General features: G+C 40.6%; 1 long non-coding RNA gene across 20 annotated transcripts in view; it reads right to left on the bottom strand.

Annotated features, from left to right (window-relative positions):
* The window catches only part of LOC137211355 (uncharacterized), a 218998-nt gene that overhangs the window by 153427 nt on the left and 46575 nt on the right, over positions 1 to 18996 (bottom strand). For all 20 annotated transcript variants that reach the window (XR_010937052.1, XR_010937050.1, XR_010937051.1 and 17 more), the window contains one exon: positions 18292 to 18459. This is a non-coding gene — a long non-coding RNA (uncharacterized lncRNA). The remainder of the gene's footprint in view (positions 1 to 18291; positions 18460 to 18996) is intronic.

Here is an 18996-nt window from a genome sequence, read left to right as displayed (position 1 = left end):
CAATATCTTGTAATAACCTATAATGGAAAAGAATCTGAAAAAAATATATATGTATTTGTATAACTGAATCACTTTGCTGTACACGTGAAACTAACACAACACTGTAAATTAACTATACTTCAATAAGAAATTTAAAAAAATTTTTTTAAAGAGTCAATGTTCCTATCCATTAAAATCATTTATTTTCATGCATTGGGTTCCATGGGGACACCTGGTGCTCCTGACAGCCCGACATCCATCCAGCTCCTCTTTCTAAACGTACCCTGATTTATTATCCAGGCAGGAACCTGTCCACAAGTACAGTCTATGCATTTCCAGGGCAGCTGATCCCACCCCAAGCTCAGGATTTGGCCATAAACATTGAGTGAGGAAAAAGTAAAGACTCAAATAAGATCAAGGGGACCCAGAAGGAAGCTGGGGCAGGCTCTTCCTAGAAAGCGCTCACAAGAGGTGCTCTCTGGTGCTGGATACTCTGTTGGCCTCATTACAACCCTTCTCGACCCTGCTCCTTCCTGCTCTTTGCCTGGGAAAGCTGCCTTCTGTGGACGGTCTCCTGTAGGCTCCCAGCTCTCTCATTCAAGGTTGATTTTGGTTAATGGAAGACTCCAAGGACAGACTGCAGAGCAAGGGCAAAACAAAAGGGCAGAGCATCAGCCCCGCCCTCAGCCTGCTTCTTGGTAACTGCCCTCTTTCATCCGGCTTCTCCCTCCACTGTCTCTCAGAATCTTGTTATGGAACCTACATCGCTTCCCTCATTTTTAGCCTCAAGAATTTTCAAGAAGAATTGGCATGTCGGAGTCAAAATTCTCTGTTGTGTCCTGGGAGAAAAGAAAAGTCTCAGAACTAGCTCATTAATCATTTCTATTTCATCACACAAATAAATAAGAACATAACAAAGGAGATAAACACATAAGAAAAGAGAAAGGTGCCACGATGACATTATATTCCCGTTGCTGCAGAGGACACACAGGCAAGGTCTGGACAATTTTACCAGCATGGGGACAGAGTTGTCAAGGAAAGGTGTTTCATAAAGGATAATACAATTAAGCTGAATTTTTAGATATAAGCAAATAATTTCAGTGAAGACAAAGAGGACAAGGAAATTCCAGGTAAGTGATAGTCAGACAGCATGGTACAAACTGTGCCTGCTACTGTCACTATGAGCATCTTTTTGGCAAGTGTTTTCGCTGCATATCTAATCGGCCAAAAGGCGAGTTTGCCATGAAGAGTAACATAACTGGTTGACAGTTTTTGGTTTGATGGTTTGGTTTCGCCTGGTTGAAATGTGTTAGCATCTCTTCTAGTCATCGACCTTATTGATGGTTTTATCCGGCTGACAGATCACAATGATTTGCCCCAAGGGCTGGTTTCTTATTTTGAGACACACCACACTGGAGAAGAAAGAGGCCGAGGGCCTCAAGGACCCGGAGTTGAGCCCACTTTTCCCACAGAACCTCGGAACGTCTATGGATGGGCCTGGGACCACGTGCCAAGAACCGTCAGGAGGCTTTCACAGCACCACAGAGAGCTCAGGTGCAAATGTGCGTCCCGGGGCTTGGTAACGGACACCTCTCCTAACGAGGGAAGAAACTTTAGCAACAACAGAAAAAGTCTGATGCTGAACGAGAAGACGAATCAACGAGCAAGACGAAAACGAACAAAATGCTATGAATGAAAGACCTGGAGGACAAGTGCTTACATACAACGCACAAAATAAAATCAGTTATTGGCACAGTATTGCTATGAATCTACACACATTTTAAATGCATGCAAATATTTCTATTTCACAAAAAACTTTTTAATTTTGTTATTCATTTTTCCACGCTTCACATTTATGTCCTTTTTAATGTTCCTCCTTTATCTTTTGTAATTTTATCTTTTACGGCAAAATTGCCTTACAGCCAGTCAGTTATGGGACAAAAATGTTCACAGCAAAAATGCTTACTCAAAGACGCTCACAGCAAAAGCACCTGAACCAATAAAAGCCATAAAGTTCTGAAACAGAGAGAGGTGTTTGAGGAACTTTGAGAATTTCATTAGGATTGAAATACTGAGTCTGAGACATCAGGAACAGGGGAAGAGATGGGACTAGAAACAGGCAACGATTCGTACAGGATGGGCCTTTACTGCCACGCGAGGAAACAGGGTTTTGTTCTCCTGTTAAAGGTATCTATTTAGGGATTTTAAGCAAGAGAACAATATGACCAATGTTATACTTCAGAAAGAGCCCTCTGGCAATATACTAATGTGGAGAATAAATAAATGGAGAGAAGGGCAGTATTGGAGGCACAGAGACAGAGGAACGATTATAATCTTCTGTGTTAGAGATTCTAAATTAGGATCCTGGCCAGGGGATGGTGGACTCAGTTCTTAGACAGACAAACTGTAAGGGAATAAAATGTTTAAATGATTCTAATCAGAATAGGTGAGGATGGAGGACAAAGAAGGATGAATCCCATATTTCAAGCCTTGGTATATGGAAGATGCCTGAGTCTTCTCAGGCTGCCGTAACAAACACCAAGACCGGGTGCTTAAACAGTGGAAATTCTGCAGGCTGAAGTCCGAGGTCTAGGTGACAGCCAGGTTGGTGTGTGGTGAGAACTCCCTCTTTGGCTTCAGACAGCTGCCCTCCCACTGTGTCCTCCCACGACCTCTTCTTTGTGCAAGTGCGAGGGAGCGGGGCGGGGAGGGGCTGCGGCGTGAGCCCACTGGTGCCCCTTCTTACGAGAACACGACTCATCAAAGTCAGGCCCCACTCCCAGGACGGCACTTAACCTTGGCTACCTCCACATGGTCCTGTCCCCAAATACAGTCACACTGGGGGTTAGGGCTTCAGCACATTTGGGGGGAGAAACAATTCAGTCCATGAAGAAGAATACCCTATCAATAGAGAAGCTTAATTTTTCACTGTTTTTATGTAGCCGTCGTTGTGTTTTACCCATCCTTTCAGTACTGTTACCTTATAACAGGCAATCACAATGTAGTTGAGTTTTTGAGGCCCCTGATCTTTCTGGTTTATGCAGAATCCTTTTATAAAACCACACTGGTACCTAACTGGAGAACATCTTTTGGAAACAATGGTCTATGTTCAGGCTATTGGTGAGGTCGATAATGCAGTTCACACATTTCTGGACCCTGAGAAAATCACACTTATAAAACATTTTCCAACCAAATTACACATTTAACATAAAGTCTGAGAAGAAGAAAATCTACATCATCTAAACTTTTCTAGTCTTTACTGCCTTTGTGAGTCAACTTCTAAAGGAAAGCAAGTGACCTCAGATCATCATAGTTTGGGTTATTCTTTGAGTATCTGATGCTTAAAGGATCTGCCCCCTGTAGAACGATACAGGGCAGGCTCAGCAAAGCTGGTAAAGGGAGTGTTGGTGTTGTTCTAACACCAGGTAAAAAAGGTAGAGAGGATGACAGATGACTGATAGAGATGACAGATGATAGAGATGATAGATAGATAGATATTAAATAGATAATAGATGGATGATAGACAATAGCTATAGATGATAGATAGACTTAAATAGGTAAGAGATTATTAGACAGACTGAACAATCAATTATGTGGAAGCACGAAGCCAAATATTGAGAATATTGAGACAAATAAAGCATATGCCCCACTCTGAAGAAAACGCGTTCATTTATTCAATAAACAATTATTAAACATCTACTGAAGGCAAGTAATAGATCCAGAAAACGAATAAATAGGAATGATATTTACCACCATGGATCTTAAACTATAGAAGAAGCAACAGAAATTAAGAAATAATTTTAAAAGCTTTAAAATCCCACTTTGATAGGTGCTATCAAGGAAAACTAGACCCAAATAATGATTCTGACACGAATTTCAAGTGCTTATAATACACGAATTTCAAGTGCTTATAATACACAACTATTTGATTAATGTTTTCTAAAGCAAGCTAATCCTCTACGTAGCCATAACTGAAGCAACACAGGGACTCATAATATATTTAAACACTTGGACATTTGAATCCCCTGTCAATGCATCATAATACACCTTCTGGTGTGAACTCGAGTCTGATTCAGTGCTGCACACAGTCAAAGGACTTGAAGACCCACACATAAACTATCAATATATACTTTTTTTAATATATATTTATTTATTTTTGGCTGCATTGGGTCTTCATTGCTGTGTGCGGGCTTTCTCTAGTTGCGGCAAGCGGGGGTTACTCTTTGTTGCGGTGCGCGGGCTTCTCATTGCGGTGGCTTCTCATTGAGGTGGTTTCTCTTGCTGTGGAGCACAGGCTCTAGGCACACAGGCTTCAGTAGTTGTGACACGTGGGCTCAGTAGTTGTGGCTCGCGGGCCGTAGAGTGCAGGTTCAGTAGTTGTGGCGCACAGGCCTAGCCGCTCCATGGCATGTGGGATCTTCTCAGACCAGGGCTCGAACCCATGTCCCCTGCATCAGCAGGTGGATTCTTAATGACTGCGCCACCAGGGAAGCCCCTCAATGTATCCTCTTGATAGCTCTGTAGCTACAAGGTAAGCTGACACTTTCCTCACTTAGCTTGGTCATGTTTTGTTAGAAGCCTCCTCCCCCAACACCTGCTGGGCCTATTGTCGTATATAACTTTGTAATTTCTCTGCACCTTTCAAAACACTATTTTTCGAAGTATACACACATGAATTCATACTGTTATCATTTAGAGACTGCACTGAACACATATTTCCAAGTAGGAAATTTTTATCTTATTTGCTTCCTATAAGATTTAAATTGTCCTGCTTGATCAGGCCAGAGTCTTAACCTCAGTGACACAAGGGTCTCACACCTGTCTCTGCTTCTTTCACCATTTTATAAACTGAATAAAAATAAAATGAAAGGGAGAGGTCATGGTTTATTGTCTTTGTTCTGTGCACAGCAGCTGTCTCTTTAGTCGTGTTTAATCCTATCTGGGGCTTGTTTAACCCTATGTGCTGGTTACAAAATTGCAGCAAGAAATAGCAAGGTTTAATGAAAAAAAAACTAACATTTACTTAAAACCAGTTACATAGCAGAAAATATTAGATCCATTTTCTCTTGTAATGGTCACAACCAGAGAATGGTCTTGTTTCCAGAGAAACATATATTGTTGTTCTCATTTTATCAAAGAGGAACTTGGTCTTGGAGAGATTAAGTGATTATCTCAAGACCTAACAGCTTGAAATCAGCAGCTGATTTCTCTGATATCAATGGCGATTCTATCTTCACTACAACACCTTAAACTATCTTGACCAAGCAAAAACACTAGCTATTCAAAGGCCATAAACACCCTTCCACTGCACAGACACCAAAGAGAATGAAAATCCATGCCCTTGGGAAGCTTATATTCTAGCAGGAGGAGACTGAGAACAATTAACAAGAATACACACACACACACACACACACACACGCACACACACGTATAAGATTAATAGGATATTATATATAAACAACGATCATATATAGTCTATACAAAACCATTAACAAGATATTATATATGATATATGTATTTACATATCTTGTCTGAAATTATCACTACGGTAAACTCAGATTGTTAACGGGTGGCTATACTGCGTTAATTAACATGTGGGAATAGAAATGTCCTTTTCTACAGAGATTCAGCATCAGAACGTCCTGCCCGTCTCTCCATGCCCTGAACCTCCAGACTACCTGGACTCTCTTATATAGACGTCTTGGGAGGCAGCCTCAGAAAGATAGGTTTCGTTTTATTTTGGTTTTCACGCCATTGTACCTGAACTAATAGCATGGAATCATAACTCAGGACTCTACCTCAACGAGACTTCATTCATCACAAAATAAACTTCAGGTCAGATTCCATGAAGTGCATCAGGAGGGATGTTTCCTTGACGGATACCACCTCATTCTTCCATGAGGCATGCTCAAGGACAGAGCTTCGCAGTGACATCCTCCACAATGAGATCTGCTCAGAGGTCGGGACGGCTACATGGCCCCTCACAGGCGGCAGCTCCACAGCTCACTGTTCAGAGATACAGGTCCCCGGCTGAGCGCGAGGACCCACTTGGATTTAGGCACGTTCTCCCTATCAATAAATTCTAAGTGATATAAAATTGACTGTATTAAGATTGAGAATCCTGATAAATTTTATTAGGGGAAATCTATTTTAACATGCTGTTCTAGTCTATTGTTTCTGCAAACTTAATTGGGAAACATCCTGAAAGCACCAAAGAAACTTGCTTTAACGAGCTGGCAATGCTCCCGCCCAGTTCAGGCAGTGTCTGTAGTGACCAGCAGAACCACTGAAGACTTGAGGTCAGCCTGTCAATACCCTCTTTCACCCTCACCTCCATCCAGATCAAACGTACTTGGAGAAGAACTGACTTAAGGTTCAGAAGTCTTGAGGACTAGCCTCAACTGAATTGTTTGCTAAGTGTATAATCTTAGACAATATCTGAGCTTTTTTGCCTATCACCTTCCTCACCGGGAGGATGAGACAGTACCCAAGCCTGTTCATCTGAGGGTGTTTAGAGAATGCTAGGAAAACATTCAAATGTAAAGGATGCAATAGGTTGTCATGTATTTTCATCACCCTGATCATTGTATTTGATTTTTCCAATAATACATTTAGTCTGAGTATCACGTCATATCTTATGGTAACGAGGATAACCTTGTTATCTGTGGCACTTTGGCTAAAACTGCAGACACCGAGGAGTTGAACGGGGGTGCCCCAAAGGCCGATCAGGAACCTACAGGTCACCAATCAGAAAAAGTCTTAGCGCACGGTGACGAGTTCTAACAAAGAGTTATTCCCAGCATCTCTCCGTCAGTAGGTCTATATATCAAATTCTGTGGATTCAATTCAATCCTAGTCAAAATCTCAGCAAGTTAGTCTGTGAATACTGACAAACTGATTCTGAAGTTTGTATGACGAGCAAGAGACCCAGAAAAATCAACACAGTATTGATGGAGCAGAACGAAGTCGAAGAACGGACACAATCCAACTTCAAGACTTACTATAGAGCTACAGTAATCAAGACAGAGTGGTGTTGGCGAAAACAGAAAAATAGATCAATAGAGCGAAACAGAGAGCCCTGAACAGACCCTCACAGTGCTGCCCGCTGATCGTTGACAAAGGATCAAAGGCAGTTCCACGGAGAAAGGACTGTCTTTTCGGCAAACGGTGATGAAACGACATCCACATTCCAAAAAATGAACCTAGAGACAGACCTTCTACCTTTCACAAAAATTAACTCCAAAGGGATTACAGACCAAATGTAAGACACAACACTGTAAAACTCCTGGAAGACAACAACAAAAAAATCTAGATGACTTTGGGTACAACTGTGTGGTTTTTAGATACAACACCAATGGCATGGTCCACGAGAGAAACCATCGATAAGCTGGACTTCGTCACAATTAGCATGTCTGCTCGGTAAAAGACACCATACAGAGAATCGGGAGACAAGCCACTAACTGGGAGAAAATATCTGCATTATATCTGATAAAATTTAATCCAGTGACATAAAAAGCATGATACCTATGACTAGATGGAGTAATCCAAGACATGCAAGGTTGGTTTAATAATTTAACACCAACCAATGTGATTTACCATATTAATAAAACTTTTACATATGCATATGTAAAAAGTAGAAAGAAACGTCATATGATCATTTCAGTAGAGGTAGAAAAGTCAATTTAAAATTCAATACTCATTCATGATACAAACCCTTCAGTAAACTAGGCGTAGAATGAATTTTCTTCCATCTGGTAAAACACACCTAGGAAAAACCCACGGCTAATATTATACTTCATGGTGTAATATCGAATGGTTCCCCCTAAAGTTGAGAACAAGGCACGAATATCTGCTCTCATCACTTCTGTTCAACATCGCACAGGAGGTTCTAGCCAGTGCACAAGGCAAGAAAAGGAAATGAAGGAAATAATGTTGGGAAAATAGGAAGTAAAACTGCCTATATTAATGGACAACATGATTATGTCCTTGGCAAAAAATACTAAGGAATCTGTAAAGAAACTGTTAGAACTGATTAGTGAATTTATTCTGCAATCTGCAACACAGCAATTGTATTTCTAGGTATTAGCAGCAAAAATTAGAAAATGAAATAAAAATAAATTATTTTACAATAATATAGAAAGTGTAAAGTTATTAGAAATAAATTTAACAAAGATATGCAAGACTTCTACACTGAAAACTGCAAAGCACTGCGGTGAAAAAGAAACCTAAAGAGCGAAGTAAATAAAGAGATAAGTCATGTTCATAGCCTGGAAGACTCAAAAGTTATTAGGATGCTAGGGATGTCCTGTTTAACCTATGTATTAACACAGTTCCAGTCAGAAGCCCTGCCTGCTTTCTTTAGAATTTGATAAGATGATTTCAAAATTTATATGGAAATGCAAATAATGCAGAACAGCCAAAGCAATCTCGATAAAGAACAAAGAACTTACATTACCTGATTTCAAGACCCACTATAAAGCTACTCTCATCAGTTTGACATTGCATTTAGGATCAACACCTAGTTCAATGGTGCAGAACATACAGTGCAGAAATAGAGGCACATTTATGAGGTCAACTGATTTTCAACAAAGGCACTTAAGCAACTTAACGAGGAAAAGAAAATCTTTTTAATAAATGGCATTGAAAAAATGGATATCAACGAGGGAAAAATAAAATAAAATTCAACCTCCACCTCACCATGTATACAAAAATCAATTTGAGATGGATCACAGACCAGAACATAAAAGCTATAACTATAACATCTTTACAGAAAACAAACATGGGAGGATTTCTTTGTGGCCAATCGATAGTTCTTAAACACAACACAGAAATCACTAACAATAAAGAGGTAAGATTGATAAACTGGAATATATTAAAGTGTAAAACTTCTGCCAGCCAAAGGACACTCTGAAGAAAATGAATAGGCAAATCACAGAGAAAATATATGCAAAACATATATCTAACAATAGACTTTTATGCCAAATATATAAAAGATACCTACAACTCAGTAAAAAAGAAGATAAGCAATCCAATTAAAAATGAGCAAAAGGCTTAATAAACACTTCAAAACAGAAGATGTACAAATAGCCAAAAAGCACATGAAAAGAGATTCAAAATGATTAGTTATCAGGGGCTTCCCTGGTGGCGCAGTGGTTGAGAATCTGCCTGCTGATGCAGGGGACACGGGTTCGAGCCCTGGTCTGGGAGGATCCCACATGCCGCGGAGCGGCTGGGCCCGTGAGCCACAACTACTGAGCCTGCGCATCCGGAGCCTGTGCTCCACAACGAGAGAGGCCACAGCAGTGAGAGGCCCGCGTACCGCAGGAAAAAAAAAAAAAAAAAAAAAAGACACGGGAGCCAGCTTGAGGGGCTCCCACTGGTCAAATGTAGAAGAATTCGATCACGATAAATATTAATTGTAATGGATTAAAATTTTCAGAATAAAATAAAAAATTATTGGCCCAAACCTATACAAATAAATTACTAAATAAACAAATAGGAGAGAAAAGGAATATTTCTTAAAATAGGATGCCAACAAATAAACACAGGCATGACGATGGAGGCATAAAAATCATTAACGCACGTTAACTATAGCGGATAGGTTTGATGGGGAACAGCGTATGCATGTAGTCTCAAAGTATCGCCCCATAAATTACATATTATTTAAAAGGGAAAAACAGTAACTTTACAGTAGAGACACCTGGCTGACAATACCTTAATCCAGTTATCAAAGTTAACATCAGCCACGCTGGTACAAACTGACATTACGTGTTTCTCCATACGATATAATAAGGAGAACACAGCATCATTTCTGCGGTGTTCTTACGAAAATAATCAAAAAAGACTCATTCTTCAAAAGAGTCAAGGTCAAGAAAGACGAAAAATTAACTAATTAACTAATTAATCCCAGGTAAAGGAGATTAAAATGATATGGTACCTCAATGCAGTGTCTAAACCCCGGATAGGATCCTAGAACAGGAATAAAATAGTCATAAAGGGCACTGGACAATTGATGAAATTTGGACTTGGACTGCCAATTAAACGTCCTGATTTTTATCATTGTAATTTGGTTACATAGTATTTGTCCTTGTCCTTAGGCAATATACACTAAAGAACTTAGTGCCAAAGGGGCACAATATGTTCAACTTACTCTGAAGGGGTTCAAGAAAAGTAAATGTTATCTCTATATTGTATTATCTCTCTATGTACTATACCTGTCTCTAGAGAAAGAATGATAAATAGGTCACTATTCTTGACATTTTTCCACTTTCGAAATTATATTAAATGAAAGGCTGCATAAAAGAATGCACATCGAAATAGGGAAAATGCATACAAAATTGTATCTTTCCCATTTTGATGGTTTCTCTCAAATGGGCATAGGTCAGGAAGTTGTGAATTATTCAAATTAATAGCGAGAGTAGGTGGAGGCTACTGGTTAGAAACAGCAGGAAGCAAATTTTACTATTAGCAATTCACGACGAGGTACAAGGTTTTAAAAATCCTTACGCAGAGGAGGTGGCTGAATGCAGAAGATCACAGCTTTCTCATTTAAAACGGGCAAGAAATCTACTGCACAAGACCTTCTGCAGGACAGAATGGATTTTAAATGCCCTAACATTACATGTTTTCATAGAGTACTCTGAACCGCTATACAGCTGCTGGAGATAGGAAAGAATTGACTTCTTCCTGTATTTGATAAAACGACTGGAAATAGCACTTTTAAAACAAAATCATCATTTTGTTTCAATTTTCAATCCAAGAAACCCCTTGACTTTCACCCCATGGTTACATATGTCTTTGTAGGCTCACAAGAAAACGCATCAAGAACTCACACTAACACAGTCAGGATGAAACCTTCTGACTTACAGCTTTTCCCCTATTATATGAAATTCCTGTCATAAGTCATATACTTGAATCCTGCCATGAGTGTTAGGATGCCCACGGCACCCTGAAGGCTGTGAGATGACAGGTCATAAAACGTCAAGTCTGGGAAGGACAGCATTGGGTAAATACTGCTGCTAGGAGCTTGTGCCTTGGGGCTGAGCCAAACGTGGAGGAAAGCCAGCACACGGCTCAATCAACACTAGTTACAAGATGGGGAAACAACTCCCGCGCCCCTCAAAGCACCATGTGAGTGAACATACATTCTAGTTGTTTTTTTTTTTACTTGTAAAACATGTAGTCAGGAAAAGGGAAACAACGGAGAAATAACTATGGCACAGATATGTCACTTATTTCTCATAAAAAGTCAGGGAAATACAAATGATAACACTCTCTCTTCCTTTATAAACATGACGACAGATTTAGCGAGGCTGACTGTACCACTGAAGCTCCAGCCACTGTGGGATGGACTTGGATTCCAAACTAGGTGCCGTTCCAGACCAAAGGCTTATGCCACGTCACATCCTTCAAGAGACAGCGACGGTCTTCACTCTCCCTTGGGAAAAAGTGTTAAAGAAGAAAAATTGTTGCTGCGCTTCCCTACTTCTTTCCCTCCATTTTATCAATCTGCCATTATTCTGAGTTGGAGAGAATGGACAGAGCCAGTTCTGGGGGAGCCGGAGGCACTCACAACAGTGAGGATGGCTGAGGTCCCGGGGCGGGGAATGCGGACGGGCTGTCCCTGCCCTCGAGCGCGATGCGGAATGCCACACTCCGTGGACAGTTCAACCGCAAGTGTTTCTAGCGGGCATGTCCTGCTGTAAACCGGGAAGGATAGAACGAAATGCATTTGTTTAGATCTACAAAAAATGAGACCTTATCTCCTCTGAATAACAAGAGAATGTTTGAGAGTTCAGGTCAGGGTGAGAAACAGGGAGGTACCTACCATGAGCTACAAGCAAGGAAAATGAAGCTGTTCTTTGAGCGTTCAACTAGGAAAACCCACCCAGAGCAGATGAGAAAAGCCATCCTATGAGCACGCTAGCATAGTTACAGCTACACTACTTGTTAACTGCCTCTTACGAACTGGTCAGAGGACTGGACATTTTACACATTTTCTTACCTCGTCCAATCCTCCTAACAATCTCATGATTTAAACTGGATTAACTCAATGTCACAGAGGAAAATGAGACAGAAAAATCAACTTGGCTAAGTCCTAGCTAAGCCCGAAACCTAGGCTGTTAAACGTCAAAGTCTTTGTTCTCACCTCAAGGCTGTGTTGGCCAAAAATGGGTTTCCGAACTGCTGGGGTGATCTACAAATCCTACATCGGGGGGAAGCCCTGGCACAAGGCTATAAGGTAGGCAGTAACAGTCCATCCTTCCCTATTTTACCTATAGGGGAAGATTAGATAACTAAAAGAGGGTTATCACCCTGCAGCATAGAAAAGAACATCCAAAAAATGAGAAATGCCAGTGCTTACTCATAACTGTTCAAAGAAGATACACACGAACGCATGGGGCCATAAATTTCTAGCACACGAAGAGGTGTCCTCCGTTATGGAATAAGAATGACTCACCTGGCATCACCACACACGCTGCTGAAACAGGTCTCCGATGTATTCACGCCATTTCCCTCTAATTATATGATCAGTAAGAACTTTACTGAATTACCAAGGAACATTCCAGAGTATACGCCATTCTATTTTATGCAAACAAATTATGCAACTAGAAATAGTCCGATTTAAAAAAAGAAAAATTCAAACGTTTGTGTAAAATATATTAAATCATACAAAAATGTCATTCTTAAAGAAAAAAGGAGAATTTTAAGCCATGCTGCAGATAAACCACCTTAGATGGAAACAGAAATGCTTCCTTTTCCTTGTCAATATTATCAGTCTTGTGATGCCTTTTATATGCATCAGAAATCTCTGAGAGTGATTTAGGGATCATGGCGCTTTTATTTTAACATTCACTACGCATAAAATTTTAAATAATTTTATATACTACAAATAATGTAATTCAAATGTTCATTAAATTGTGGTGTCAATATGAGAGTGGAAAAACAGACCCCCAAATCAAGGAAGGACCAAATGTTTTTCAGTTAATGCTAGAGAGAACGTTCTGAAAATTTTAAAGCTGCATTATGGGAGCACAGCTTTCGTGTTGGCAAAAATCACTGTATATCAGGCAGGGATGATGACAAAATACTGGTGACATAATGCAAAATAAATGCCATAGCAATGTGCCCTTACACTTCAATTTCGGGAAATTTCTAAGCTCTGAAAAAGCATACTACCTACCTTACATTGATTTCTTTATGAAAATTACTCCTGAATTATTCAAGTTTTGAATTGCTCAAGGTCTTCAGAAACAAAAATGGGATCATTATATTGAATGCAGAAGAAAAATCATTCCAGTCAGAAGAAAGAATAACGTCCTTTAGAAATTAATGTATTTGTGCCTGATTTATACACTTCCTTGTGATGCCTGATCAATATTTAGAAAATAAAAGGACAAATGACTTTAAGAAATGCAGCCTTACAGGACTCTCAGGTGAAGGTCACCTGAACTTCCTTCCACCTGCCACCCTTTCTCTCTGAGATGGAGATCTGTGCCCAAACATGCCAGAGCTAGCATCTTAACAACAAAGGTCAAGAAAATTCTCTTTCCTCCGAATTTCTTACTTGCCATTAAGACTGTTTGATCACAGAGCAAGAAATTAAAAAAAAAATACAGATCAAAAGACATGCTAAAATCAGTTGTGTACCTGGAATATAGTACCGTCTTCTGATGGAAAGTTTATTGCTAAAATGCACATGCCTGGCCCTAAACGCGCGTACTTCCGAGAGTCTGCACCACTGAACTCTGCGCTCCTCTGGACCAGCTCTAGCTTGTCCAGTGTATGCCTCCCCAGTGGCTCTCCCTTGCTTGGCCTCTGGTAGGAGGTGAGGAGTGGTGGCCTCCTCCTGGGACGGGTTAGAGTCCGACCTGGCACGGGCTGTGTGCATGCTGGCAGCGGCCCCCTCACTGTAGTAACTCCGTTCCTAGGAGAGTCCCTGGCCCATAGGTGCTCGGTGAATAGCCCTTGAATTGTTTAATGTGGGGGGCCCTCTGACTCGTGCTGGGGCTGAAGCAGGGGATAAGGCCCCAGGGTAGGAAACAGCCAGGGGGAAGAAGTGCTTTATTCCTGCGAGAGCAGCTTGCGCTGGAGGTCAGGGAGCTGGGCCAGGACGTGAGGAGAAGGCTCTGAGCATTGGGGCAGCGTGCTGGGTGTGTAGACATTACTTCATTCTCACATCTCTTGTACCCAGAGCCCATGGTGAGGGCCCTGGACCCAAGGAAGAGAGGATACTGGTAACCTTAGCATCACACAGAAAGTAACTGAAAGAACACCTACTGAACGCTGGCAGAAGACCTCAGACTTCCCAAAAGGCAAGAAAATCCCCATATACCTGGCCATGTGGCTGACGGGGTCCTGGTGCTCCAGCCTGGTGTCAGGCCTGAGCTCTGAGATGGAAGAGCTGAGTTCAGGACACTGGACCACCAGAGGCCTCCCAGCCCCACATAATATCAATCGGCGAGAGCTCTCCCAGAGATCTCCGTCTCAACACTAACACCCAGCTCCACCCAACGGCCAGCAAGCTCCAGTGCTGGACGCCCCATGCCAATCAACTAGCAAGACAGGAACACAACCCCACCCATCAGCAGAGAGGCTGCCTAAAATCATACTAAGTCACAGATACCCCAAAACGCACCACAGGACACAGTCCTGCCCTCCAGAAAGACAAGATCCAGCTCCACCCACCAGAATACAGGCACCAGTCCCCTCGACCAGGAAGCCTACACAAGCCACTGAACCAAACTTACCCACTGGAGGCAGACACCAAAAAACAATGGTAACTACAAACCTACAGCCTGTGAAAAGGAGACCCCAAACACAGTAAGTTAAGCAAAATGAGAAGACAGAGAAATACACAGCAGATGAAGGAGCAAGACAAAAACTCACCAGACCAAATGAAGAGGAAATAGGCAGTCTACCTGAAAAAGAATTCACTGTAATGATACTAAAGATGATTCAAAATCTTGGAAATAGAATAGAGAAAATGCAAGAAACGTTTAACAAGGACCAAGAAGAACTGAAGAGCAAACAAACAAAATGAACAACACAATAAATGAAATTAAAAATTATCTAGAATGAATCAATAGCAGAATAACTGAGGCAGAATAATGGATAAGTGACCTGGAAGATAAAATAGTAGAAATAACTACCACAGAGCAGAATAAAGAAAAAAGAATGAAAAGAATTGAGGACAGTCTCAGACACCTCTGGGACAACATTAAACACACCAAAATTCGAATTATAGGGGTCCCAGAAGGAGAGAAAAGAAAGGGTCTGAGAAAATATTTGAAGAGATTATAGTTGAAAACTTCCCTAATATGGGAAAGGAAATAGTCAATCAAGTCCAGGAAGTGCAGAGAGTCTCATACAGGATAAATCCAGGGAGAAACAAACCAAGACACATATTAATCAAACTATCAAAAACTAAATACAAAGAAAACATATTAAAAGCAGCAAGGGAAAAACAACAAATAACATACAAGGGAATCCCCATAAGGTTAACAGCTGATCTTTCAGCAGAAACTCTGCAAGCCAGAGGGCAGTGGCAGGACATATTTAACATGATGAAAGGGAAAATCTACAACCAAGGTTACTCTACCCAGCAAGGATCTCATTCAGATTCAATGGAGAAATTAAAACCTTTAGAGACAAGCAAAAGCTAAGAGAATTCAGCACCACCAAACCAGCATTACAACAAATGCTAAAGGAACTTCTCTAGGCAGGAAACACAAGAGAAGGAAAAGACCTATAAAAACAAACCCAAAATTATTAAGAAAATGGTAATAGGAACATACATATCGATAATTACCTTAAATATAAATGGATAAAATGCTCCAACCAAATTTCACAAATCCTCACCAGTAACAGCTCATTTGATAAAGTAAATTTATTTGACATTCCACTCAATAATAAGGGATTGGCTTTTTAATATTTATCATCCATTTATGTTCCTTTTCTTGTGAATATCTTTTGTTTTAATATTTTCACATTTATTTGTGCTACTATGATATACATTATGTGACTTATGACATGTAATATACTATATATTCTATTGTATATATTACATAGAAAGGCTTGCCATTTTAATCTTAGCAAGAATGTCTTTACCTAAACAAATAACAGGTTTTCACTTATCCATGTGTTCATATTTTTTCCTATAGAAACTTTACAAATATTCTGCAAGACCAGAAAGTCTTCAATCGGAGTATGACAAGAGACTGTCACCCGTATAAGTGCTATACACATTCATAATCTTTTCCATAATCCAAAATGCTCTGAAACTAAAGTAATAGGATTTTATAAAATTATTTGTAAGCAAAATCTGATATAAGATTATATGCTCATAAAAATCCGTGGGCTAGGGACTGCCCAATGAGAAATATGAAAGTCAGGTATACAGCAAAAAAATTCTACCATGTGATCAAATTCAATAATTCTCTGTATTCTGGGACTTCCCTGGTGGCACAGTGGTTAAGAATCCGCCTGCCAATGCAGGGGACACGGGTTCAAGCCCTGGTCCAGGAAGATCCCACATGCCACGGAGCAGCTAAGCCCATGCGCCACAACTACTGAGCCTGCACTCTAGAGCCCGCAAGCCACAACTACTGAAGCCCGTGTGCCTAGAGCCCGTGCTCCGCAACAAGAGAAGCCACCGCAATGAGAAGCCTGCGCACCACAACAAAGAGCAGTCCCCACTCGCCGCAACTAGAGAAAGCCCGCGTGCAGCAACACCCAATGCAGCCAAAATTAAATAAATTTTTAAAAATAATAATAATTCTCTGTATTCTGAATGTGTTTGTGTGCTGTGTGTGTGTTGTGTGTATGTGCCCTGTTCATCATAATGCCTAAATATATCTCAGATCAACTCAGTTCTGTACTCCTCACTTCCTGGGTCCTCTTTTCTCCTTCCTGTCTGCGTGTTTTTTAAAATAGTCTTCATTTTCTGCTTTATAACAAAGTGAATCAGTTATACATATACACATGGTCCCATATCTCTTCCCTCTTGCGTCTCCCTCCCACCCTCCCTATCCCACCCCTCTAGGTGGTCACAAATCACCTAGCTGATCTCCCTGTGCTATAACTGATTCACTTTGTTATAAAGCAGAAACTAACACACCATTGTAAAGCAATTATACTCCAATAAAGATGTTAAAAAAGATGTGGCACATATATACAATGGAATATTACTCAGCCATAAAAAGAAACGAAATTGAGTTATTTGTAGTGAGGTGGATGGACCTACAGTCTGTCATACAGAGTGAAGTAAGTCAGAAAGAGAAAAAAAAATACCGTATGCTAACACATATATATGGAATCTAAAAAAAAAAAAGGATCATGAACCTAGGGGCAAGACGGGAATAAAGACACAGACCTACTAGAGAATGGACTTGAGGACACAGGGAGGGGGAAGGGTAAGCTGTGACAAAGTGAGAGAGAGGCATGGACATATATACACTACCAAACGTAAGGTAGATAGCTAGTGGCAAGCAGCCGCATAGCACAGGGAGATCAGCTCGGATACTGGATAAGGGACTGTGGATGTTAATATCAATCATAAAAGAATTCTGTTTCATAGACTCGGCACTCACACATATTCACCTTCTGGCATGAAGCCAAACTAAACAATCATTTAGGTATATTTGCAAGTGACTGTAGCAGAATGCCACTGCACCCATGATTTTTTAAAAAATACAAATTCATACTAAAATCAGGTTATGACTGAAAGAAAAAGAAAATTTGGAAAAAAAGGTGTTTTGCAGTGAAATTGTCTAGATCTTCTTCAGTCTCTTTACAAGAGTCCTTTGTAGAAATAATAATTCTACTTAGCTGTGTGTAAAATTGGTGGGCTAGGGATTCCCCAGTGAGAAACAGAAAAGTACAGTACGCACCAGAAGAGCCCCCCACGTGATCTAAGCTCATAAATTCTACTGTATTCTGAGTGTATACATGTCATGCATTTTGTGTGTCTATGTCATGTTCATTATGATGCCAAGACAGATCTCGAATCTCTTCAATTCTGCATTCCTACTTCCAAGTCCTCTTCTCTCCATCCTGTCTACATTATCCCTAAGAGAACTCATCTCTCTCATGGCTTCAAATTCCCTGTGCTGGACCCAATAAAGACCCCCAAAGATGTTCACAACCGTGTAAGGCTATACATTACTTTACATGGCAAAAGGGACTTTGCAGATATGGTTAAGGATCTCAAGATGGGGCGATTATCTGAAATTATCGGGGTCAGAATCAGAGAACGTGACGCAATGATGGAAGCACGGGTGTTGATCAGAGAGAGAGAGTTGCAGCTCCTACCTGGAAGGTGTGAAGATGGAGGGGTCGCTGAGCTGAGGAGGGCAGGCAGCCTCTAGAAGCTGGAACAGACCCGGAGATGGATACTTCTAGAGGCTCCAGAAGGAACACAGGCCTGCTGACACGTCGACGTCAGCTCGGGGGAACATTTCAGACTGCTGGCTTCCAGAACTGTAAGATGATAAATGTGCACTGCTTTGAGCCAATACATTTGTGGTAATTGATAACAGCAGCAATAAGAAAATAACACATTCCCCTACCGGCAGACAATTCCCACTTGAGAATGAGCGAGACTAGGCTGCTGAGTTCCAGACCTATGTCCTGATTTCCATTTGGCATCTCCACTTGCATGTTTCAGAGGGACTTAAAACTTAGCACGGTCCAAAGGACACATGCTCTGTGAGAGTCATGGACATTACAATAAACTACAGCTGTGGAAAAGAAACTTAAATGCAGGACAAAATTTGTGTAACCTAGGTACACAGTTTACTGGTTCAGGACAGGCTTAGTTCCAACCTTGTAATGAATGACCTTAAATAATAAGAAATATTGCCCCCAAAGAATTATCATAATGCAAATAAGTCATCTGCTTAAAAAACTTTTAGACATCAATTACAATATCTCTTAAAAGACTTTAGAATTTTAATTATCTAAAGGTTATTTAAAAAAAAAAGTTGGGTTAAGAGAAACTTTTTTCTATCATGCTAT

Source organism: Pseudorca crassidens, chromosome 18 (assembly GCF_039906515.1).
Source record: "Pseudorca crassidens isolate mPseCra1 chromosome 18, mPseCra1.hap1, whole genome shotgun sequence".
Lineage (NCBI taxonomy): Eukaryota > Metazoa > Chordata > Mammalia > Artiodactyla > Delphinidae > Pseudorca > Pseudorca crassidens.
The sequence above is the reverse complement of the archived record's forward strand: the minus strand, read 5'-3'. Positions and strand labels throughout refer to the sequence as shown.